The 22,245-nt window shown below is 37.2% G+C and overlaps 2 protein-coding genes across 2 annotated transcripts in view; one reads left to right on the top strand and one right to left on the bottom strand.

Moving 5' to 3' along the window:
• Positions 1-22,245, top strand: part of tmem121ab (transmembrane protein 121Ab) — a 62,976-nt gene that overhangs the window by 13,925 nt on the left and 26,806 nt on the right. The window lies entirely within an intron of this gene.
• Positions 1-22,245, bottom strand: part of fut8b (fucosyltransferase 8b (alpha (1,6) fucosyltransferase)) — a 251,517-nt gene that overhangs the window by 225,543 nt on the left and 3,729 nt on the right. Inside the window, exons 3-4 of the mRNA XM_025005036.2 lie at positions 18,809-18,948; positions 8,121-8,239 (exon numbers count right to left, since the gene is read on the bottom strand). The gene's annotated coding sequence lies outside the window, so the exon portion shown is untranslated. The remainder of the gene's footprint in view (positions 1-8,120; positions 8,240-18,808; positions 18,949-22,245) is intronic.

Here is a 22,245-nt window from a genome sequence, read left to right as displayed (position 1 = left end):
TTGAAAAAGGTGAGTAGCACAAGCAATGCTCTGTTATCTAACATTGTTACTGTTGTTGATCTACTCAGGCAAGCACAAAAAAAGTAAAAAAAAGTTGATTGCAGCCATCCGTAGTGCACATGTGCAATTTCACGATGCCAGACATACCCAAAAACATCCACTCTGAGACCTGGGTTCATAAAGTTTTGGTGTCAGAGAATCCAATTACTTTTGTTGTGTACATGAGCGGATGAATCGCAGCAACAACAGGGCCTGAGTTCTTCCAGGCAGCATGGGAGGAGAGGAACCTCCAGCTCAGGTAAAAGAAAACACAATTGGTTATCCTAAATCAGAACAAACCACAGACAACAAATGAAGTGTTGAAAAGTTAACTAAATGTGCAAACTTATGAATCAAACTAGTGCTTTTAAAACACTCAAACTCAACAACTATGAAATTGTGTCATATATTGTGTAAATACAAAATATAAATGTAGAAATTATGAGTAATGTGAAGGTGCATGAAGGTTACTGACAGGGTGGTGTGGCCATCACACACCTTCTTTCCTTCTGCCAATTATCTCTTCCTCTTGCAGTTACTCCTTTTCACTATCTCTCCTCACCCCACCTTTTTTTCCTCCCTGCATCTCATTTATCTTCCCCACCAGCACTTAAACACAACCAGCCAGCAGTAGGTAATGCAAGGACACACACACTCATGAGTGATGTACTCATTTATACTTCTTTGTTTACTGTGTGTGGGCTCGAACACAAAGACTGGTCCTTCTTATCTTTTTGCCTGTTTTCTTTTTGCCTGAGTGTTTTGTGTGCTTTTAGAAGAAAGTGGATTAGAATGTGCCCACATAAAAGTGTGTACATGCTTTTCAGGTCTTTTATTTTTTTTTAATTTGTTTTCAATTATAAACTTTGAAAAAAAAAATTAACAGGTTTTTGTCTCGATTTAGCATGGAGCTAACAGGCGGTCTGGAAATCATTCTGCTCTGCAATTAGGCAGAAATGAGCAGCGATAAACAAAGATGAAATATTTCATGTCTTGCCCATCACAAAGCCCACCATTGAAGTCAAACGCTATTATCATCCCAGCAGTGCTTGTCTGCAGGTAGGGCCCCCAATCTGTCAAACTTTGAAACACAACAAATAAAAGCAGAGATAATTAAAGGCCTAACATTCCTTGAAGGATTGCATATCTGCTGATGTATTTCATGCCAGAGTTTTAGACTGAACTGCATATCTGCAATCTTGTGACACGTCATGCTCAGAGTATATGTTGTCACTGACTCTCAGCTACACATCACACTCAAACACTACCACATCAAATTTTAAGTCAATCTTTGTAAAGCTGATCAAGTCAGCCATATTTGTGTTGGCTAATAGTGATTAGCTGTGGTGACTTTCTTGAATTGGATTGAGTCCAAAAGTTAATCAGTTGTAAGTGTATTTTCAGTGATATCCAGTGGTTACATCCTGAAATGTTTATTAAAATCCATCCAGTGGTAATTAGGCATTTTGTTAAAAGACATAAATGGTTGACTTCAGAAGTTAATGCTGAAGTTTTAAGTGCAATTTCCAGCACTCGGTTGGAGTATGTGCTGTCAACGACTCTTCAGCTACTGCCACACCAAATTTCAGTACAATATCTGTAAACTGCCTCACTCATCTTGATATGAGTCGTAGATGTCCATCCAGTGATTACTTTCTGCAAGTTTCATTATAATTGGTCATGAGGTTTTTTTGTTAACTGGCAGGCGCCGACACACACACAAACATGACTGTCCACCTTTCAGTGGCGGGCAATAATCATTTAAACCTCCTACAAGCCAAAGATGTAGGCTTGTTGTTGGATCTGGAGCTAAAGCAGATGTGGGTGCTTCATATCCGTCTAAAGGGTGCTCTGGCAGTATCCTCCAGGGACTCCTGCCCGTAGTCTGATGTCAAAGCTGGAGCCAGGGACTGGAGCCACCTCCATGGCTAACAGGCTTCATCATCCAGCAAACACGCTCGTCTATTCAGAGGCAGCCACAGAGAAAAGAGATGGTTTGAGGAAAAAGAGAAGAGATCATAGATTGTTTGCTTTTTCTCATTGGCTTCTCAAGATTTTTTTTTTTTCTTTTTCCCATCTCAGGCTACTTCTGCCTTGAAAATGTTTACACTTAATGAAAGCCGGCCAGCCTTCTCCCTGAAGCCCTGATGCCTATGAGCATTATTATTAGTCTCAGCAGATCAATATCAGCTCAGTTCCCAGGCTGTCTGTTTGCAATCATTAAAACTTTGTAGTAATGAATTTTATTTCTTTATTTTTTTTTAACCTTCAAAACTCTCTCGATTTGTGCGATGAAAACAGCAGCGTTGGAGTCTTTTTTTGCTATATATCTTTTAATCTCCTGCCAATAACTGAAGTGTGACGGCAATGAAATGCTCACATTCCCAATCACAGCAGTCACTCAAAGTGATGTAACTGGTGGGAAATCCAAAGAGAGCACTGGAAAAGGATGAGGAGGCAAGTTGCATCAGGGCAAGAAGACAGACAGGCTGCATATTGTATTGGTCAAGCCAAGTCTCTTCTGCCACTGTGTTTACATCAGAGCTGGTCAACAGGAGTTAAAAAGGCGAATCGGAGGCTGACCGGAGCCTTGCATCACTGAACTCAGGGAGTTTTACAATTTCTCTGTCAAAAGCCGTGAAAAGCTACAAGCCAACGTTTCTGCTCTGGGGAGCCCGTGGGTCTGCTCCATAATGTGAGTGGAACAATTTCCATCATGGTAACTCAGAAGTTCAAATTTAAACGTAGAATACACGAGCTTAAAAAGGAATTATTGGATGAAAAAAAAGGAGAATAAAAAGCTGGAAACACGTTTTATTTTTAAATACACTAACTGCAAACTAAAATAGGATCATACAAATACAATGTATACAATGACTGCTATACTGGGAAAAAAAACATTGATACTTAATTCTGGCAAACTGTCTGTCATATGTGGATCTAAACACTTGTTGAAAGACAATTTCGGCCTATCAGTAACTCAGCAAGTGTTCTATATTAGTCTAATTTTTATAATTTAAAGCCACAAAATATGTTGAAGAATTTAAAGAAATATAACCCCAGTTCTACGGCTCCATTTATCAAATTCATTCTTCATCTTTGTTATTCTGTCTAACCTCATCCAAAGGGGGACAATAAGGTTTTTGGAGTCAATGCTGTCTGTCTGTTAGCAAAATATCTCTTAAACCACTGGATAGATTTTAATAAGACTTGCAGAAATTAATTAATGAATGTACATCTTTAGCTGATTAAATCTTGGAGTCATCATGATTCAAGATGGCTGCCACAGTCACCTCTTTTTAAAAAAATCACAAAAATTGCTGTTGTAATTTCCAAATATAAGACAACTAAAACTGTGACATTAATGGCCTTGGGTGATATGCATTCCTTCAAGAAATGCTAGGCCTTTAATTACATCATATATATTTGTAATATTCAAGTCTTTTACATGAAACTAATACAACCATTTTTGTTATTTGGAAAGTTGAGATAATACTCAATAAAAATGATACATGTGCTTCCAGTCTACTGTTTATATAAACTAAATTCAAAATTGCTTTTCAGCAGTGTCCCATTATAATTGATTTTGTTTATTTAAAGGTTGTTCGGTGCTGATAAAGTATTGTTTATTTGCTCGGACCATATTCAGCATCCACAATGTGAACTTTTCTGTTTCTGCTCAGACTCATTTTTAAAAATATGTCAGTGATTTTGCTGCAGGGTCAAACGCTGCTTGTTAACCCCAGTCCACAGAGTATTTCTGTTAGCATGTTGTCTTTTTTTATTAGCTGCTCCAGAAACTGTGTGCCAGAAACATTAGAAACAAGCAGGAACCTTGGAGATCTTTGAGGGGATGTAACTATTATAGTAAATTATATTTGCCGTTTCCAAAAAAGAATCAGCGTTTACTTTTAATGTTCAACATTTATTTGATAGAATTCTGATTGTGTAAATGTCACTTTGTGGTTTATACAGCGAGGCATTAACAGAAATGATTCATTGAAAAATGAATGAGAGGTTGATTTTAGAATTTAGGCAAAGCTCCAGGTTTCTGGTCTCAAGGTGTTAAAATAAAAAACGTTTGAGTTGTTTAAGGTTATGGAAATCTTATCCTCTGCTGTAAAATACTGACGATTCATAACTCCTACAGAAAAACTCACTTCAATTAAAAGCCTAGCATTTGTTGAAGAAAATGATTATTTCTTATCGCCTTTAACACCAAAGTGTTAAACTGAAATGATCTTGCTGAGAAGGGACCGAATTAGAGCCGTTTTAGCCAAATGACCTTAGGAAATATCTTGTGCAGTATTGTGTGATCTTGCAAGGTGTGCTACAGCTCAGTGTATATCAAATGGATGACTATCAGCTACTACCACAAAATTAGCTCAACATCTGTAAAAAATTATGTGTTGGCTAATGTTAAATAGCTGTGGAGGCCATCTTGAATTAGGCTGGCTCTAAATATTAATGAGCTGCAGATGTACAAGTAGTAAAGAATTTAGGAGAGTATCACAAAAATCTGTTCAGAGATATTTTGCTAACAGGCGGACAGTGTTGACTAACAGTTAATGCTAAAGTTTTAAGCATTGTGTAGCACTTGTCGTATGCGTTGAGGATGCCTCTCAGCTACTACCACACCAAGTTTGAGCTCAATATCTGTAAAACTGACTGAGTTGTAGATGTTGTGTTTCGTAAGGTAGGTTGGCTGTGGTGGCCATCTTGAATGGGACTGACTCCAATTGTTAATTAGTTATAGATGTAGATTCAATGATTACTTTAATTAATGTTTTTAAATTATCATCCAACAACAGCTCTTGTACGTTTCCCTTCCTTTTTCTGCTCTTATAGATAACTGCGGTCTGTTGACGATCAGTGTGTGTTCATGGCAGCTCCGTCTCCCTCAAATTACGATATTTTACTGTGTTCTCCTGAAGGAATTTTCGAAAAGGTCAAGCTGACTATTTTCCCATTTAGGTCCCAGAGCATTCATAAAGATCTTGTTTACCATCATTACTAATCCTGGCGGCAGTATTTGCAAGTGACAAAAAAATGTCAGCGACTGATGACATTAGGGGTTTTGGGGGAAGTGTGTGAGGTTGGGCTTGGCCTCGTTCAGCCAGATCCAACTCCATCAGACTTACTTACGAATGTAATCACCTCATGTTTCATCAGAGCTTTCCGATGGGATAAATGATCTCAATAAAACACAAGGAAACAAATTAACCACCAGTGTCAAGATTTTAATGGTTCCAATTAGTCAACGCTATGGGGAACGCGAATTATTTAGAATGATTGCGTGCCACTTCTAATCAGCGAATTCCACTCTGTTTGTGGCAAATAAAACTAACATGTTCACCAGTTTTACACCGGTCTTACAGGCCGAACATTACTGTAACTATTGTTGTTTTACTGAACGTGGTCTGGGAGCAGTGTGATCAGTTAGGCACCGTGAAACACACAAATCTCTACTCACCAACTGTTTCACTAAGGTGAGAATCATCCTGGTTTTATGCTAAATAAAGATCTAGCATTCCTTGAAGATTATCGCCCACTGACTTTAATAATGCCAGAGTTTCAGACTAAGATCATTTTATGTTTAGTAATTGCAAAGTTGGTTAAACCTTGAAAGGAACATTTTGCACAATCTTATTAAATACTGTGACATGTCATGCTCAACAACTCTAAGCTAGTACTACATCAAATATTTGCTTAATATCTGTTATATTAACTGAGTTATAGCTAATTTTGTGTTGGGTATTGTTGATTAGCTGTGGAGCCATCTTCAATTGGACTGACTCCAGGCATTAATCACTTCAAGTTGCAAATTCAATGATTGCTTTCTGAAGGGTTAAGTTTAAAATCCATTAAATAGTTTGCTAACAGTTCATCCTAAAATTAAACAAAAACAACATTTCGTGAAAGGAGTCACACTAATGTACGTGTTATCAATGACTGAGAGCTACAACCACATCAAATGTTAGCACAGTATCTGTAAAATTGACTGAAATAAAGACATTTTTTGTGTTTTTTAAGGTCAGTCAGCTCAGCTGTGGTGGCCATCTTGAACTGGGTTCAGTCCAAAAGTCAGTTGTAGAGGTACATTCAATGATAATTTTCTGAAAATTTCCTAAAAATCCATTTGTGGCTCCGAAGATATTTTGCCGATAGACAAAAATAGTTGTCTCCAAAAGTTAAGAGGACAATTTTAAACAAAGATCTTGGAAAATCTGCTAGCACTTAGAATTTGTGTTGGGGATCACGCTCAGCTACATCAGCTTAATATCTGAAAAAATTGACAGAGTTACAGCTATTTTTGTGATTTATAAGGTTAGCAGGCTGTGGCTGCCATCTTGAATCAGGATATAAGTTGCAGATTTACAGCCAATAATTGCTTTTTGCAAGTTTCATTAAAATTTTTCTTGGTTCATGTGATATTTTGGTAACAGACAGACACACAAACACAATCACAAAAGATTATTATCCACCTTAGCCTTTCGGCAGTGGGTGATTAAAAGCAGTTTGTGTGTGTGTGTATCCATCTGTAACTCAATCCTTATTAGTCAAAAAAAAAAAAAGCTTACCAAAACCAAACAAAGATGAAAGCAAATTTTTCACACTTGAACTTTTTCATAACTTCTGCTTTCTTAGAACTTTCTGTCAGAATTGAGAGTTGGGATTTGAATGCAAATCTCCCGTTAGCTCCTGACTGATTACATGCTTTGGAACATTATTCTTTTGGCAGCTTTTCTCTGCAAAAGGTCTGATTTCAGACAGTTTTACCAATCAGTTATTTCTAGTAGGACTTCAAGAGGCTGAAGAGACTGCCAGAACATCAACCTTTATTTATCATTGACTAATTTCATTGAAAGTTTAAAAACGCACCTTGAATTTTAAGTCTAGGCTAAGGAGGCTGTAATGCTTAGAGGGAAAAAGTAAAAACCTAAAGATGTAGCTAAAACTACCTTCCATTATTAACCCTCTTTTACCAAGTTTCTGCCAAATAAAAGCAAAGCATCGTCTTACTTACGTAAAATGATAAAATGTGTTGTTTGCAACAGAATCACAGAATGACAGAAGCTGGCTCTCATCTGAGAGCTTTTTTTTTTTGTTTTCTTTCTCATGTTTTTTTTCAAGTATGTGTTTTTGTATGCATATGAAAATAACAAAGACCAGAGGCTTTTAGTGACTGGGCAATTAATCAGGTGTTCAAACTTACAAAATTAATGATGTTATATGCTTTTACATTAATGTTTTTATTCTAAACACAGTGTTAGATTAAAAAAAAAGGATTAATTTGACTAATGTCAGTAGTATGCTTATAGTCGAGGCCTACACATTAACTATGTTGAAACTTTTGCTAAATCGTTTAACTGGTATATGCACAGAGCTAGTGAAGGTTTACCAAATCATGACTGAAGTAATTACTTATTTTAAACCACTTTGTTAGCATAATACCAAATCATCTTAATGTTTGTAAAACTGAGTTACAGCCATTTTTGTGCTTGCTAAGCTTGATTAGCTGTGGCAGCCATCTTGAGTCAGGTTGACTGTAAAAGTAATCAGTTGCAGATGTACACCCATTGATCCCTTTCAGAGAGTTTCATTAAAACCCTTCTTCTGGTTCATGAAATATTTTGATAACAGGCAGACACAAACACAAACAATAGCAAATACAAAAAAAAACACAGTGGGAGTTAATGAAGAAAAGACTAATAGAATAAATGTAATTTATTCCAGTCCAACATCTATTTCATACTGCATTTTTGATGCTGACTCTGCATGATTGCTTAAATCTGCCGAGTTAGACATGCTGTATTGTTTGGCAAATCAAGCCCACATTCCTATTACATGCTGAACCTGTATTAATACATTCTATGGAATAATATCCATTATTTGCTGCAGATTTCACAAAGCAGACCCATTAACCAAATAAGCACATGTGCTCCACAAAGAAACAGCCAACACTGGAGATATGGAAATGGCCGGACAGCAGAGAATTTAATTGAGCCTTCCTATTGATTCTCATGAAATATGTTCGCCCACGTCGGATCTTAAAGCTAAACCTTGGCTGAGACTCTCACCTTGTGCTCCCCCAGCAAGCGGAGGCTCCTCATCCTTTTCACTTCTACCTCATCCTCAACTCTGCAGGCTACAAAGGCCAGATGAGGGCTTCTTCTCTTCCATCTCTGCATGGCCTCCCCTGTTCATGTTGAAGGAGAAAGAGATCAGAAAGGGCAGCGAGTTGATCTTAGTCTTCCAACTGACAGACAGTAAGCAAGTGTGTGTTTATGATAAGCTTAATATGACTTCTGTGTGTGTCTCAGAGTGTCAGCATGCTCACATGCAAGCAAGAGACTTGTGAGATTTGAGCTAAAACATATAAAGATACAAGAAAAGGAAAAGGCTTAAAAGCACAGCACCGCTGCCACTGAAGGTGGATGGCTGTGTGCGAATGATAAAACGCTTGTGTCACTCATCGTCTTTCAGCTCACGGCAACGGTTAATTATTCACCCGGGTTGTGCTGCAGAGATGAACTGTGGGGCTCTGGGATAAAAGGCACTGGAGGAGGAAGATGAAATTATAAAATCCTAATGATGGAACTCCGGTTGAATGGTAATTTCTTAAATTGATTTTGAAGAGGTGCCCAGAAAGAAGTGGCATGGGAAAAGGGAGAGGATTCCTTTTTCCACCCCCTCAGTTTGGTCTATAGCTGGACATGTCCCAGCCCTCTTAACCTCTGACCTAACCTGCCTTTTTAGCCCATACTTGAGCTTTATCACCACATCTCTTTTGTTTCAGTCTCTTCTACATGACCTCACCCTCCCTCTGTGCTCACTTTATGTTCACATATATCTACAGAAATCAATGTGATTGTCTTAATAACTGATTTTACTTCCCAATCACTTATGTAAACTATGTCAAACTGCAGGTTTAAGCCCTTACTGAGGTGAACTGCAGTCTACTATTTCATTTCTTGCTCAATGAAATGAGCAGTAAAACTTTCCAGTTCATTACCTAGGCAAAAAAAAAAGGAATCTTACGTAAAACATAATTTCTAAGAAGACGTGTCAATAAGAGTGTATCCCTTGTACTAAAAATATAAAAAGAAGCTTGTCATTTTTACATTTCTGTTTGTTTACATATTAATCAGTCTGGTAAGTCAAGCTTGCGAGCTCATGTTTGGACTTTGGATGAAGCTAAAGCTTTTCCATTTTGAGAAACGCATGAAGCGTTGCAAAGCATCTACGCTTTAAAAAAATGATCAGTCGTAACCTGAAGGTTTTTTAATAACATTATATACATTTTTTGGCTAACAAAATATTAAATCACTTGTCTATGTATCAGTAAGCACGCAAAATTATTTTGTCAAAACCCATTTTCACCGTGACATTTTTCCACCCACCACAAAGACACACGTGACAAATAACCACATATGCACATCCGACGGCCAGTTTAGTATCACATTTCACCTGACATCATGTTTTTTTTGTGGATAATGTAAGAAAAAATGCCAGGCTATCCAGAGAAAGTCTGCGATAAAGCTGTTGTAGTGGAAGAACTTGCTGTTTTAAGCAATCTGTGTGGCTGATTGGACTGTGAGGTCTTTAAACCCGCCCGTATCCATGGTGTCTGTTTTTGCGGTACAGGAACAATCTATCTGTCTTTGTTGCTCCAGCTCAGGAAGACATTGAAAGAACAGAGTTCCTGACATTCCCCCATGGCTTCCATCACCACCTCGTTGTTGAGCTTAGTGATGTGCCACAGATCCAGGTCATTTAGGTTATCCGGTGGGGCTTCTGCTTCTCTGTCTCCATGGAAGGATGTTATCCTGTCCAGCTCGATTCCTGACTCAGAACTGTTGCTATAGAGCCAGATTTTCAGTCAAAACAAAAACAACATTATGACTTTGTGTTATAATTCCATCTGTAAATAATTTATCTTATTTTCCAAGTAACAGATATTGGCAAATAAAGGTGATGGTATGATCAGTCTGTGCCGGTCAGCTTTAAGCTGAGCCTGGCTTCCAGCTCCCTTTGCTCTGTTTCCAGCTCTTAGCACACTGCTCCGAGTCAGCTGGCTGCCTCCTCAGCAGTTTGTTGTGTCACACATCCTCCATAATTTTTCACAGACTTTTTAAGGGTGAGCTTGATTTCCAGCAACAACACTTGTATCATATTGTAAGTACTGTAGACAAAACTCATCAACAGGAAAAATGTGGTTGATGTGCACTGCCATTTTTGATTTATTTATTAGCCATGTGTTTCATTAACAAAGTAAACTATATTTGCTTGCATGCGATAAGCTAAAGCGATCCTATTAACAGAAGCTGAAGGACGCTCAGTGTGCTGCCCAACAATCCTCTCACTTAAATTAACTTTTTTTGTCTTATGTGTGATGCCACAAATGCAAAACAAACAAAACAATTTATACCAATACACTGTCTAAACTATAAAACCAAATCTAATAGAGAGAACTGCACCAAACACATAAAACTCCTTGTGACAGCTATTCCAATAATCATAATCTCATGGTTTATTTATTTATATTAAATAATGTAAGCATGTCAAAAATATGAAAACTGCAAAGGCAATTTATAATTCATATGAATTAGATTACAGTTAATGAGCAGCCTAGAGAGAAAATAAATGACGCAAAGCATTGTAGACAGTCTAGTTATCGCCCGCCGTTGAAGGTAAAAGGGTGCTTATATTTTCGCCTGTGTCTGTGATTATTTGTCTGTAATATAAGTAAAATGTCACATGCACAAGTGGACAGACCTCTCAAAATAATCACTGGATAGACAACTATCTACAACTATCTACCTTTTGGAGAGAACATCACAATCTTACAGATATTCAGCTAAAATCTTGGGTGTTAGTAGCTGAGAGTCAATCCCAACACATAATCCAAGCACTGACTGATCTCACAAGATCCGGTTTTAAAACTTCACAATGTCCGAGTGCTCACACATCTTACTAGATCTCACAATATTGCATGAGATTGTGCACAACATCATTTAAAAGGTCATTTCAAAACAACTATAACTCTGCCCCTTCTCATCATAAGAGGATCTTAGTTTAGAACTCTGCAATGAATGGTGGGGGGTGATATGCATTCCTTCAAAGAATCCTAGGCCTTTGATATAACTGAAATCTTATTGATGGCCCCTTGGTCGTATTTCTCATATATTGCATTGGGTACTTACTGGATAGTGATGTTGGGCAGTTGATTATATTACACGGTAACTGAAGCCATCTGGTCATGCATCTGAGAGTTCCACTTGAAGAGCATAGGAATTTCTATTTATATACGTGAGCGATAGTTACTTAGGCCTAATATGATGTATAGTTTTATCCCATAATGCTCTGCTCTGAGCAAAATAAGGAGGGACCATAAAGAAAATCTTGCCAAAGAAACCACTATTGTCAAGAGTCATACCCTGCGTGCACTATGTTAAAATTCCAAAGCCATCGCATTCACTGAGGTGGAATACATTCCAGTCTAATGAGGATTATGAACGGTAAATGAATCGTGCCTTCGTTCAAAACTTGAATAAATCTGTGATTGAGCTGTCTGGTCAGTGGATGACATTTCACTCCTTCACACTCTGAATACAATTAAAGTTTGCCCCCTGAAACCACAGTAGCCTTATTGAATTTTATTGCAGATAATGAGATGTTTGGTTCAGCTGAATTTAAACCCTGACAGCACTTAACTACATTTCAAATAATTTAGTTTATTAACTCTGAATGAGCTTAAATATTTATTGGTGAATTATTTTAGATGTGATAGCCAAAGATAGCAACACTAATAACATGGTAGCTGACCCAAATGCACATCTCAAATCCTCATGTGCGTTCATGCATACAAAGTTGCCTCAGTTGTATCTGTTCAGTCTCATATATGCTCAGTAATGTTTGTGTTTCTTTTAACATTTTATCTTCAAGCACGGAAGTAGTCTCAAAGGATACATTAGTTATATGATCTTATGACCAACATCCATCACTTAAAGCAGACGGAAAAAGTTAAAAAAGACTTAATGAACAGTTTTTTTTATATTGCTTTGATGTTAATGTTGAGTTGCAGTTGAGCAAGGGAAGTTAAAAAGGAATAGTTCAGATCTTTTGAAGTGGAAGGTTATGAACAAGTAATATCTTAGATGTTGTAGATAGCTCTCTAAGTGACCTCAGTTTGGAGAAGTAAAGTTTAAACCTGATGGGATTCATGAGATAATGGACAATCTGAGCAGGACCAAAACCAAAGTGGATTGTAAAACAACTTTAAAATCAAAACACTTATAGTGGTTTATGTGAACATGACATTATAAACTTTTAAATTATCTTTACTTTCATGCTACATGGTTATTTACATCGAATTCTGGTTATTTGAAAAAATAAATAGAAGTAGTTAGGTGTACTACTTGGCAGGAATATCTTTAACACAAATAACCAAGTAATGCAAAGCTGTCCAGTATCAGGATTTATTTAATGGAGCACACATGAAACTGGAGTAGTTTTAAGATGACAGCATTTCACTTTGGTCCTTTCCTGCTCGGACTAGCTGTTAGCTCATCAAACCAGTCAGAATTAAACTCTGTTTCTCCAAATTGATTTGGTTCAAAGAGCTTATTTCAACATGTATTATATGCTTTATATTTTCATTTTAGTTTCAGTTACCGTGTTTCACCACAAATCCAACAGTATTGCATTCAAACTTAAACCCAAAGGCAGCAACATACAGACACACACCTGTGTGAACCTTTCTATCTTCCAGTGTAATCTTACTTCTTTCTTTTGCTCGCAGCTCAATCGTGAAAGGCAGGCTATAATGGGTTTTAAAAAGGAAAAAGGGAAAAGAAAAGAAACTAAAATGGCTATAACTCAGTTAGTTTTACAGGGGTTAGTCTAAAATTTGGTGTGGTAATACCTAAAACTGATACCCAGCACATATTTTGAGAACAACATACTGCACAAGATCTTTGTTTAAAATTTTGCCATTAACTGTTTGAAGTCAACTATGTTAGGAAAATAATCATTGGATGTACATGTACAACTGATTACCTTTTGGATTAAACCCAATTCAAGAGGGCTGCTACAGTTAATCAACCTTAACTACAAATAAGGTTATAACTCGGTAAAGTCAACAGTTTTTGAGCTTAAATTTGGCATTGTAGTAGCTGAAAGTCATCCTCAACACAGACCTTTGGGTCTGACACATCTTGCAAGAGTTTGCACATAACATCAATTATGAGGTTTGATTAACTCTGCCCCTTCTCATGATGAAATGATCTTAGTCTAAAGCTCTGACATGAAAGGCAGTGGGCACTATGCATTAATTCAAGGAATGCGAGGCCTTTAATTCTAACAGGCATTTCTCCCACCTTTTCCATCTCTATTTTTCCTTGTCCTCCATGACACACCAACATTTTGGCCAGGCCTCTTATCCTCTTATGTGCACAGCGGCCTGCAGGGGAGAGCAAAAGGCACAGTGATTGACAGAGATAAGGCCTCTAATTAAGGCAGTGATTGGGGGGCTCTGGTGGGGGCTTAGCTTCCTGGCAGGCAGAGACAGAAGAAATGGAGAAGCATCCCAGCCCCTCTGCAATTAGACACACATATGCTATCAGCAATCAGCTCACTGTCCTAGGAACGGGGAGATGGTTTTGCTGCAAGTTGCCCGTCAATGTCATTCTTTGTCCCTTTTTCCTTCACTTGTGCCTGTTTCAAATCCCACCTGATGGATTAGACAGATACTGATTGTGCTGTGCAGACACAAACACGGTACAAGAAGAAACTATTTCAGCACACACAGGGGAACAGAAGCAGGCAGACTTAAATACATCTGTGCACATAAAAGTGTTTGCACTGCTCTAACATGTTGAGTGATAACTGGGTACACCTATGGAGAGCTGAAATATTCGTATCCATCTCATGGTTGGCACTTTAAATTATAGACATATTAATTTGAACATGCTGCAGTAAGTAAATAAACTAAATTTGCATACAAACAAAAAACAGTCTAGTTGAATTACTACACATACACACCCATCTGATGTATTATTAGCATTCACAATCTTGTCTCAGTGCCCCCACTGCAGGTTTTGAATTTACAGTGCAGAAGTACAATCAGCCTGCAGAGATTTTACAGTCAGAGGGTAAATGTCATCATTTCAGCACCAAGTTTTATGACTCTAATTTGGCTTGCTAATACACGCACAGCACCCACAAGCATGTCCAAAAATTGAATAATAGTACATTATGACACACAAGAACATACATCACAGGGGTTCTTTGCATCTGGGGGTGCGATGGCAGACCGAGACGATTTATGAGCCGATATGTCTGCAGCCTAATTTCAAATATGGGGGAGCCGTCGTTTGAATAATCTACACCAAGAGAGCGGAAGGCTAAGGGATATTTAACATGATGAATAAGCCCAAGTCATACAACTTGTGTTATTTGCTAAAGTCCTAAATTAAAAACCTAGCTGTGGGAGGAGCGATAAAACTGCAGATAAAAGAAGCTCAACTTGCATGAAAAGAAAAGAATAAAAAATTAAGGGTTGATACTTAACAAGAAGAAGGATGATCCAGTGACTCATTGTTCTCAACTAAAAGATTTTTCAATACAGACAGCCTCTCAAAAGGCAAATTAATCTGCGACGGGGCAAAAAAATTGTCTATATCTGAACATGAGAGTTTTCCCAGCAGGAAACCTGGTTTTCATTTCAGCCTTGATGTTAAGTTTCACATTCAAATCTGGTTTAAGATGCCTCAACTTAGCAACAAAAGGAATTTTGCTTTAAGCAGACATTTTAACAATAATTTAATTTGGGGCAAATTCCTCACTGAGCAAACGTAATTTCAACATTGAGTCTAGTTGTATTCCTCATTTACATTTAAATTTCACTGGTTAAAATCAGACCAAGAAATGTAGTCCTTATATCTTAGTTCATATATAAAACACAAAGACAAAAATATATAATCTCTGGCTCAAACAGTGCAATTTTCAGCCATCATAAACAACCAGTACATGCCACACTGTGTGAGCTCAGGATTCTAAAATCTTCACAGTAACCAAGTGATTAAGAGTGTTGCTCTAAATATTTGATTATCATGCTTTGTGTACAACGGTTGCATGCATAATTATTACCAAATTTAGTCCAATTTTAGCCTAGATGTCTGGACATTTAAGAGGTTCTTTAAATGTCTTTACAACCCCAAAAATTCTCAGTACTTCAAATTCCAAGCTCTTCTTTCTCTCTTGCTATGCAAAGACAAACTGCACAACCTGATTATTAAACAGATGACCTTGAGTTAAATGTTCCACTTGTGGTCAGCGTACATGAGAGAAAAAGAAGATTGTTAGCTTTTCGATGAGTGAGGGGAAGGCAGCCCAATCTCCCCCCAAGTGTAGGTCAAACAGGTTGTGTGAAAAAAAGAGAAATCAGGGCAGCATTGGTGTGGAGGCAACACGAGAAGAGGAAGACAGAACAGAGGTATCTGTGAGCTCGCTCAAGGATAGAAATGGGAGAATTGGAGCATTTCCCCCTCGTGGATACTCAACATTTATGACCAGACGGAGAAACAGAGAAGAAAGGGGAAAAATAAAGCCAAAGTACATGAATTGTTAATGCATGTGATCGGTGTGAACATTGATCTTTTGTGAGACACGTGTGATTGGATTTTTCATGGTTTTAGGGTTTGCTGTGTTTTTGGATTTTCTTGTTTTTCTCTGTTTTTTCAAACATTTCTACCATGATCCTTTCTTAGGTTTCATTGGTTTTTATTTGGGTGTTGTTTGTTGCTTGGTCTCAGCTGTATACAGGTGCTGGTCATAAAATTAGAATATCATGAAAAAGTAGATTGATTTCAGTAATTCCATTGAAAAAGTGAAACTTGTATATTATATTCATACATTACATACAAACTCATATATTTCAAATGTTTATTTCGTTTAATTTTGATGATTACAAATGACAACAAATGAAAATCTTTTTTGTTTAGGGGGAAAAACAAAAATCCCCTTCAGCCTCAGGAGTCTCATTCTTCTTCTGCTGCTACTCTCCCACTCCATCCTAATAAATGTCCATGCAAGGTACAACCAAGGAGGAGTAAATAATACATGGGATTATTCAGTGGAACTCACCAGTAATAATTCAACTAAAAAAACACACATTTTTAAAGCAGGTTTCTTAGGAATGAAGATTACAAAACGCCCTTTACGGACATGAAAATGGCTTTTCAGTTTTTCTTTGAACTTATTTTCCCCTAGAGCCAAATGAATATTTAACAAATCTTTTTGAAATCCAGCCACTGTCCATTTCAAAAACAGGTTCAAGTAAATAAGGAACAACGTAGATTTAAATTAGCATTTTGATAAGTTGCACCATGACCAGGCACTTTTGATTAAAAGTCTTCTTTAAAAAAAATCTGTTTGGATATTTGATTCTCCTCTTACCCTCCTTGGCAGAATCTGTAGTTTAATTAAATTCCAGATTCTTGGCACTTAGCTGGCTTTGAAGGATAGGCCACATTTTTAAGAGGATTGAAGTCCTAGTGAGTGGTCATTTCAAAATCTTAGTCTGCTTTATCCATGCCACCTCTTGTATGCGTGTTTAGAACACCGGTGTCCAATCTTTAGTCATCAAGCTGAAGAATTTTTGTGCAATCTGTCAGTTCCACTGGCAGAAAAAGCATCTCAGATTTTGATGCCACCACCACTACCACACTTAAATGTTGCTATGTTACACCTCACTTATTCATACAGAGTTTAGATTTTGATCGTTTGCAAATATTTGTTTGATCGAGCAGCTTCAGTAGCCACTAACTTGTTTCTGACCATCTTAGGTAAAACAGTATTTTCTCAGCTGAGGATTAAGATAGTATCTCACTGGGCTGTGAATAGTTGGCAAACAACATTTACATGGGAGTCTCCAGAATGTTTAGCAGCGTTTGTGGTTTTCAGTTTCCTTGTGTGAGTCAGAGAGTCCTGTCGCATTTCTTACATTCTGAGTCACCAACTAGTTTCTAACAGTCCCAACTCAGACAGATACTACTATTAAACCTTTTTGAAGGTTGTGTTAAAGTCACCAGACCTACTAGTTACCTTTAGCTGTAACTGCATTAGCACAAATGTTGGAATCAGCGACAATGTAATTTGTAAATATGCAGACATTTGTGCCGTTTTTAATTTAAAGTATATTTTAACCAATATGCTCTGATTTGCTTTGGTTCCCTCAGTGTTCTCTGTGTCGATCGAGTAATTAATGCAGACACCAAACACATTTCTTGTTGGCATGGAGATGTAATCAGCTGTAGACTTACTTATGACTGTTTCCTAATCCTAAAACAAATACTTTGGATTTTCAGCTCAAACAATGATTACCTAAAATCAACCAAAAAGTGTCAAATAGTGTTTTAGTTAAATAATGTCATGTTATTGCCCGAACAAAAGCCAGTTTCTTGGTGTTGAATTGTCCCACTCTTAAAAGTCCTGCTGGTTAATATCGATCTGTGCTGCACATACCTTTGCCTCTGGGATTTTGGTGAGTTTTCTCATATAACCTGCTTGTTTTATGTTCTCCAACATCATATCTGCTGGATTAATGTCAAGACTTTTTTAGTTATATGTCAGCACAAGTGACAGGAGAGGCAGGAGGCAGTATGCTCTCAGGTTATCATTGTTCCATTCTTGAGAACGTCATATTTCCAGGCAGACTTGTGGGGATTTTTTTCTTTAATTTGGCACAAATGTTCAATTCAAGTCAAGAATGATGTGTTTACATGCTGGTGGTAATTATTTTTTCTCATCAAAATGTCAATGTTAAATTTATTTTTACATTACATTACAGTGTCAGTCAAAACACTTTTCTGCTCATTATTCATCACCCTATAGGGGAGATTGTGGAACGAATTTCACATTTGCACAAATACTAAACTGGAAACATACTTCTGGATACTTTGTGCTGGTTTAACTATCCGTATATCAAAGCGTTCAGCTTGATCAGGAATAGTGTGCCATGACTTTTAGTTTTGTAACTTTTACTTTAAATATAGGTAACTATTTAGAATATATAAAAGTCCCATATAATTACATTGGAATGTATTCAATTCCTTTAAAAAGTTGTTCTTTCTTAAATTTGCTTCAACATACTTGCTCTATTTTTTTCTTATTATAGTAGTTTAAGCTTTCAGCTACATTCTATTTTTAGCTTTTAGTTATCATTCTGCTGTTCTTCTCCTTTTAGCCTGTGTTATGTTCATTTTAGCCTCTGTTCTATGTGTGTAAGTACTACTTGCCCTCATTTCATGTAGCTATATAGTATTAACTCAAAAGTTAAATGGGACCTGGTAGTACTATGAATAGGCCTGGAGTTTGTGTATTTATAATGAACCGTTCTACCTGCAAACAGGAAAAAGATTTAAGTTTTATTACCTTTTAATATTAAATAATATTTAAATGACAATGCCTCCACTTAGAAAGAAAATGCATTAACTTCTAATTCCTGCAGTTGAACTTCTCCACAACTTAATAAAATTTCGAACAGAATAAGCAATGAACAGAAATGATGTTTAACTTTCGATTAACCTTTAGGAAAACTAATAATTGAACATATAAACACACAAAAATAAATAAATGCACACTTCAGTTGTGATGCAAAACAAAACAAATGGTGCAGACTTGAGTGTTTGTAGTGTGGCCAAAATATTTGCAGAGCAAGCCACTAAACTAAAAGGCATGTGCTTTCTAAGCTTGGTTTACTCACAAGTCCTCAGTTTTTGATGGAATGGGGAATAAAGATGGTGGGATTCATCTGCAGCTTGGTCAGAGATGATGGGGAAACCAGAGATGATCGCAGATAGTCAAGAAGGTTAAAGATGGCCGCAAAAGTTGGACAATGGTCTTCTGCAAACAATAAGTTATTTTAGTCTCCTTAATTTAATTTATAAGGCTCATTTACTTCTCATGTAGAGTCTGTGAGAACTTAACTAGCATGTAACATTAGCAAAACACATAGATGCTACCATGTTAACCAAATGCTAAAGTCCGCTAGCATGCTAACGCGCTAATTACACTTAGTATTCTCCATTTTTACACACTACATCAGTTTGAAGCAGCATAAAACATGCATACATTGTGGGTGAACATCAAATTAATTTACTCGTTAAAGCATAGACTGATTTATTCTTTTAAAGCTGTTCTTCTGTTCTCCTCTGAGCAGAACCGTGTGGTCTGTCTCACATGTTCAAATACACTTCCTACTCACCTTAACTCCCGGCTCTTCATGGTTTGGTTAGCCAAATAACTGTAGTACATCCATAGACATATTAATATAGCCTTTAACTACATCCGGTCGAAAAAATAAACGAAGAAAATTGACATATAGCTCCATCTAGTGGTAGGTTGTGAGCGCAATGTGAGCGTCTTGCTGCACTGACTAGTTTAAATTTAAAAAAACTTTATTAACAATGAACCTCATTAACAATGACAATATCTTACGCTGTTAAAGCCTATTTAAAAAAATATACATAAATAAATTAACTTTTTTAAAACTCTCAATAGACCTCATGTCATTGTGAAATGTGTCACTTTTTTATGGAACATCTTATTTATCTTATTTATTACCATTTATTTATTACAAACAACATTTTACCACAATCAATTAACTAAAAAAAGGCTTATTTAAACACAGCGTTTGTCTTAAATGACAAATTTTGCACTTGGCTACTCTTGTTTTAACATTAACGACTGAGTTTTAGCTTCTTCAGCTAATTTCAGTGAAATCATTAGGCACTCACACTGCATTTTGCAGAAAATACAATTTCTCAAGTTTAGAATTTGTTGTTTTATAGATGAAAGTAAATAACTGTGGTCCAGGTGCAGCAAAACAAATCCAAACAATGACTTTTAGAAACATTTTTGAAGTAGATATTGAAACATAGTGGTATGTTTACTTTTTAATATAAAAGGATTATGTCAGGCAAACGTTCAAATGCTGTTAAAAACATGGTATATAACATTTCTCTTTAGCAGACAACTCAACATGTGTCATTTGATGTATCAGCATGTATCATGATGTGTTTTTAGCCGTAGGCACATGAAATTATGTCAAATTCCAGGATGATCTTTTATATTTCAGTCAACAAATTAATTAGATGTTTGGTCTAGTTTTCAAAACAGTGTAATAATCAGGATGTTTTGCAGCATTTATTAATTTGCTTCAGCGTTAAAAATGTTACATTTATAGTTTTACCAATTGATATCTCACACACCATATGTACAGTAATTGGTTTGGTGTACTTTGCACAGATTTCAGCACCTATTTCATAGTAAATGGAGAAATATTAACATGGTTGCATTGACCTTTCTTTCCGTGCTGACCCATTTAACTCCATGATACAGTTACACATTCACTGCATCACATTTCTTCTGCAAAATACCTCCTAAAATGAGGCTCGACCCGTGCTGTTTAACAGGCTGAAAATGCCTTCCTGTTGCATTCAAACTGAAAATAGCAGCTGTGTGAATGCCTCATTATTGCAGCCATGGAGCTGGTGAATGTTCTGCTGTTAGCAGGCTACTCTGGTAGAGCATTCCTTTGGATTCTGCTCTTCCTCTCTTGTCAGGATGCATTTTACTTTGTCGTGTGTTCTTGGTGTTGTGACGATTTAAAGCCTTGCTCGTGCTACGCCAAGGAGCTGGGGTCTCATAGAATCCGTGACACTGAGTCAGATTGGAGGCTGAGTATTTATGAATGGCCTTTAACAGCAGGGGAGAGATGAACTGCTGGATTTTCCCGCCTCTTCTTTCTTTGTCTGCTCTCTCCCTCTTTTTCTCTCCCACCCCGACTCGGTGCACTGCTTTCCAATTGGACGTGACATTCAGCCTCGGTGCGAAATTTAGCAGTGGGGTAATTTTGTTTGTATGGTTGGTGTGAGGGTGTGTGTCTCTGTCTGTGTATGAAGGAGGAGAGCTTGCTTGAGAGAGAGCTAAGGAACACCAAATAATTCATGACCACAGCATCTAATTAGTAAAACCTAAACTTCATTTCAGTGTGGAAGGCAGTTAGAAAAGGCTCAGCTTATGTCAGAGGACATTACCTCCAAATGAACCGGGGTCATAGGCAGCATGGTTTCCACTGACCCAATATCTGAAAACAAACTTAAGTAAAAGCCTTTAGCCTGAACCAAACAACCTATAACTTTTTTAATGAATTGCTAATTCTCATTACTTTTTGGCTTTTAATCCATTATTAAAACCAGCAGCACAGCCCACGGGAAGCAAAAAGAAGTTTCTGACAGAAAGACCACTAATTGTTGTTTTTTAATTTTAAATTTTACACACTCTGTTGCCTATGAAAGTGCAGGCTAGCCTGGAGTGTGTGAGTGTGTGTGTGCTGAATACATCAGTATACTATAGCACAGATGGAGGCTGCTTTCATGGTGAAAAGGCTGCCAGCAGCTGACTGATTGATCAAACTGACTTTATTTATTTGTTTATTTTGCTCAAAACTTCCCCCAAGCTTCATAAACTTGGGGGAAGGTAGAGAGAATCTATTTTCTCATTACAAGTAAAAAGTCAATGAAAGTAACTTCAGTAAAACCTTTAAATGATGTTTTGTTGTTTTGTGTACACTTTGGTCCTGAGCTCTATGGCCTTAGAACACATGGGAATATGCAGCTGAATAATGCTGAAAGTCTGACATTCTAAGATCAGAGAGGACAAAAAATCCCTTTGTAGAGATTTGGTTCACCCCCATGTCTCCTCTCAGAGCCCTGGTCCACCTCAGTTGACCTCTCTGTGCTGAGGAGCAGTCACTTTTTTCTTGGGTCTTGTTCTTTTGGTCACAATCCTTAGCTCATGACCATAGGTGAGGGTTGGAACATAGATGGACCAGTAAATTTTAAGCTTTGCATTTCGACTCGGCTCCTTCTTTCCCACAACAGATCGGGGCAGCGCCCTCATTACTGCAGACAAAGTCCCGATCTGTCAAACCATCCTGATGTCTTTCATGAACAAGACTCCCAGATAATTGAATTCCTCCACTTGAGGCAAACACTCACCCTTGACCCAAAGGGAGCATTGCATCTTAGCAGAGAACTGCAACTAAAATAAGCCTTAAGTTGTTTTTTTTACCAGGCTGGTGAGGTCAATGCTGTCTCTGAATGAACCAAAGTAAAGTTGCAAGTTTCTAAAAGAGAG

Source organism: Kryptolebias marmoratus, linkage group LG19, assembly GCF_001649575.2.
Source record: "Kryptolebias marmoratus isolate JLee-2015 linkage group LG19, ASM164957v2, whole genome shotgun sequence".
NCBI classification, from domain to species: domain Eukaryota; kingdom Metazoa; phylum Chordata; class Actinopteri; order Cyprinodontiformes; family Rivulidae; genus Kryptolebias; species Kryptolebias marmoratus.
Note: the sequence above shows the minus strand (reverse complement) of the source record. Positions and strands in the feature narration are given on the sequence as shown.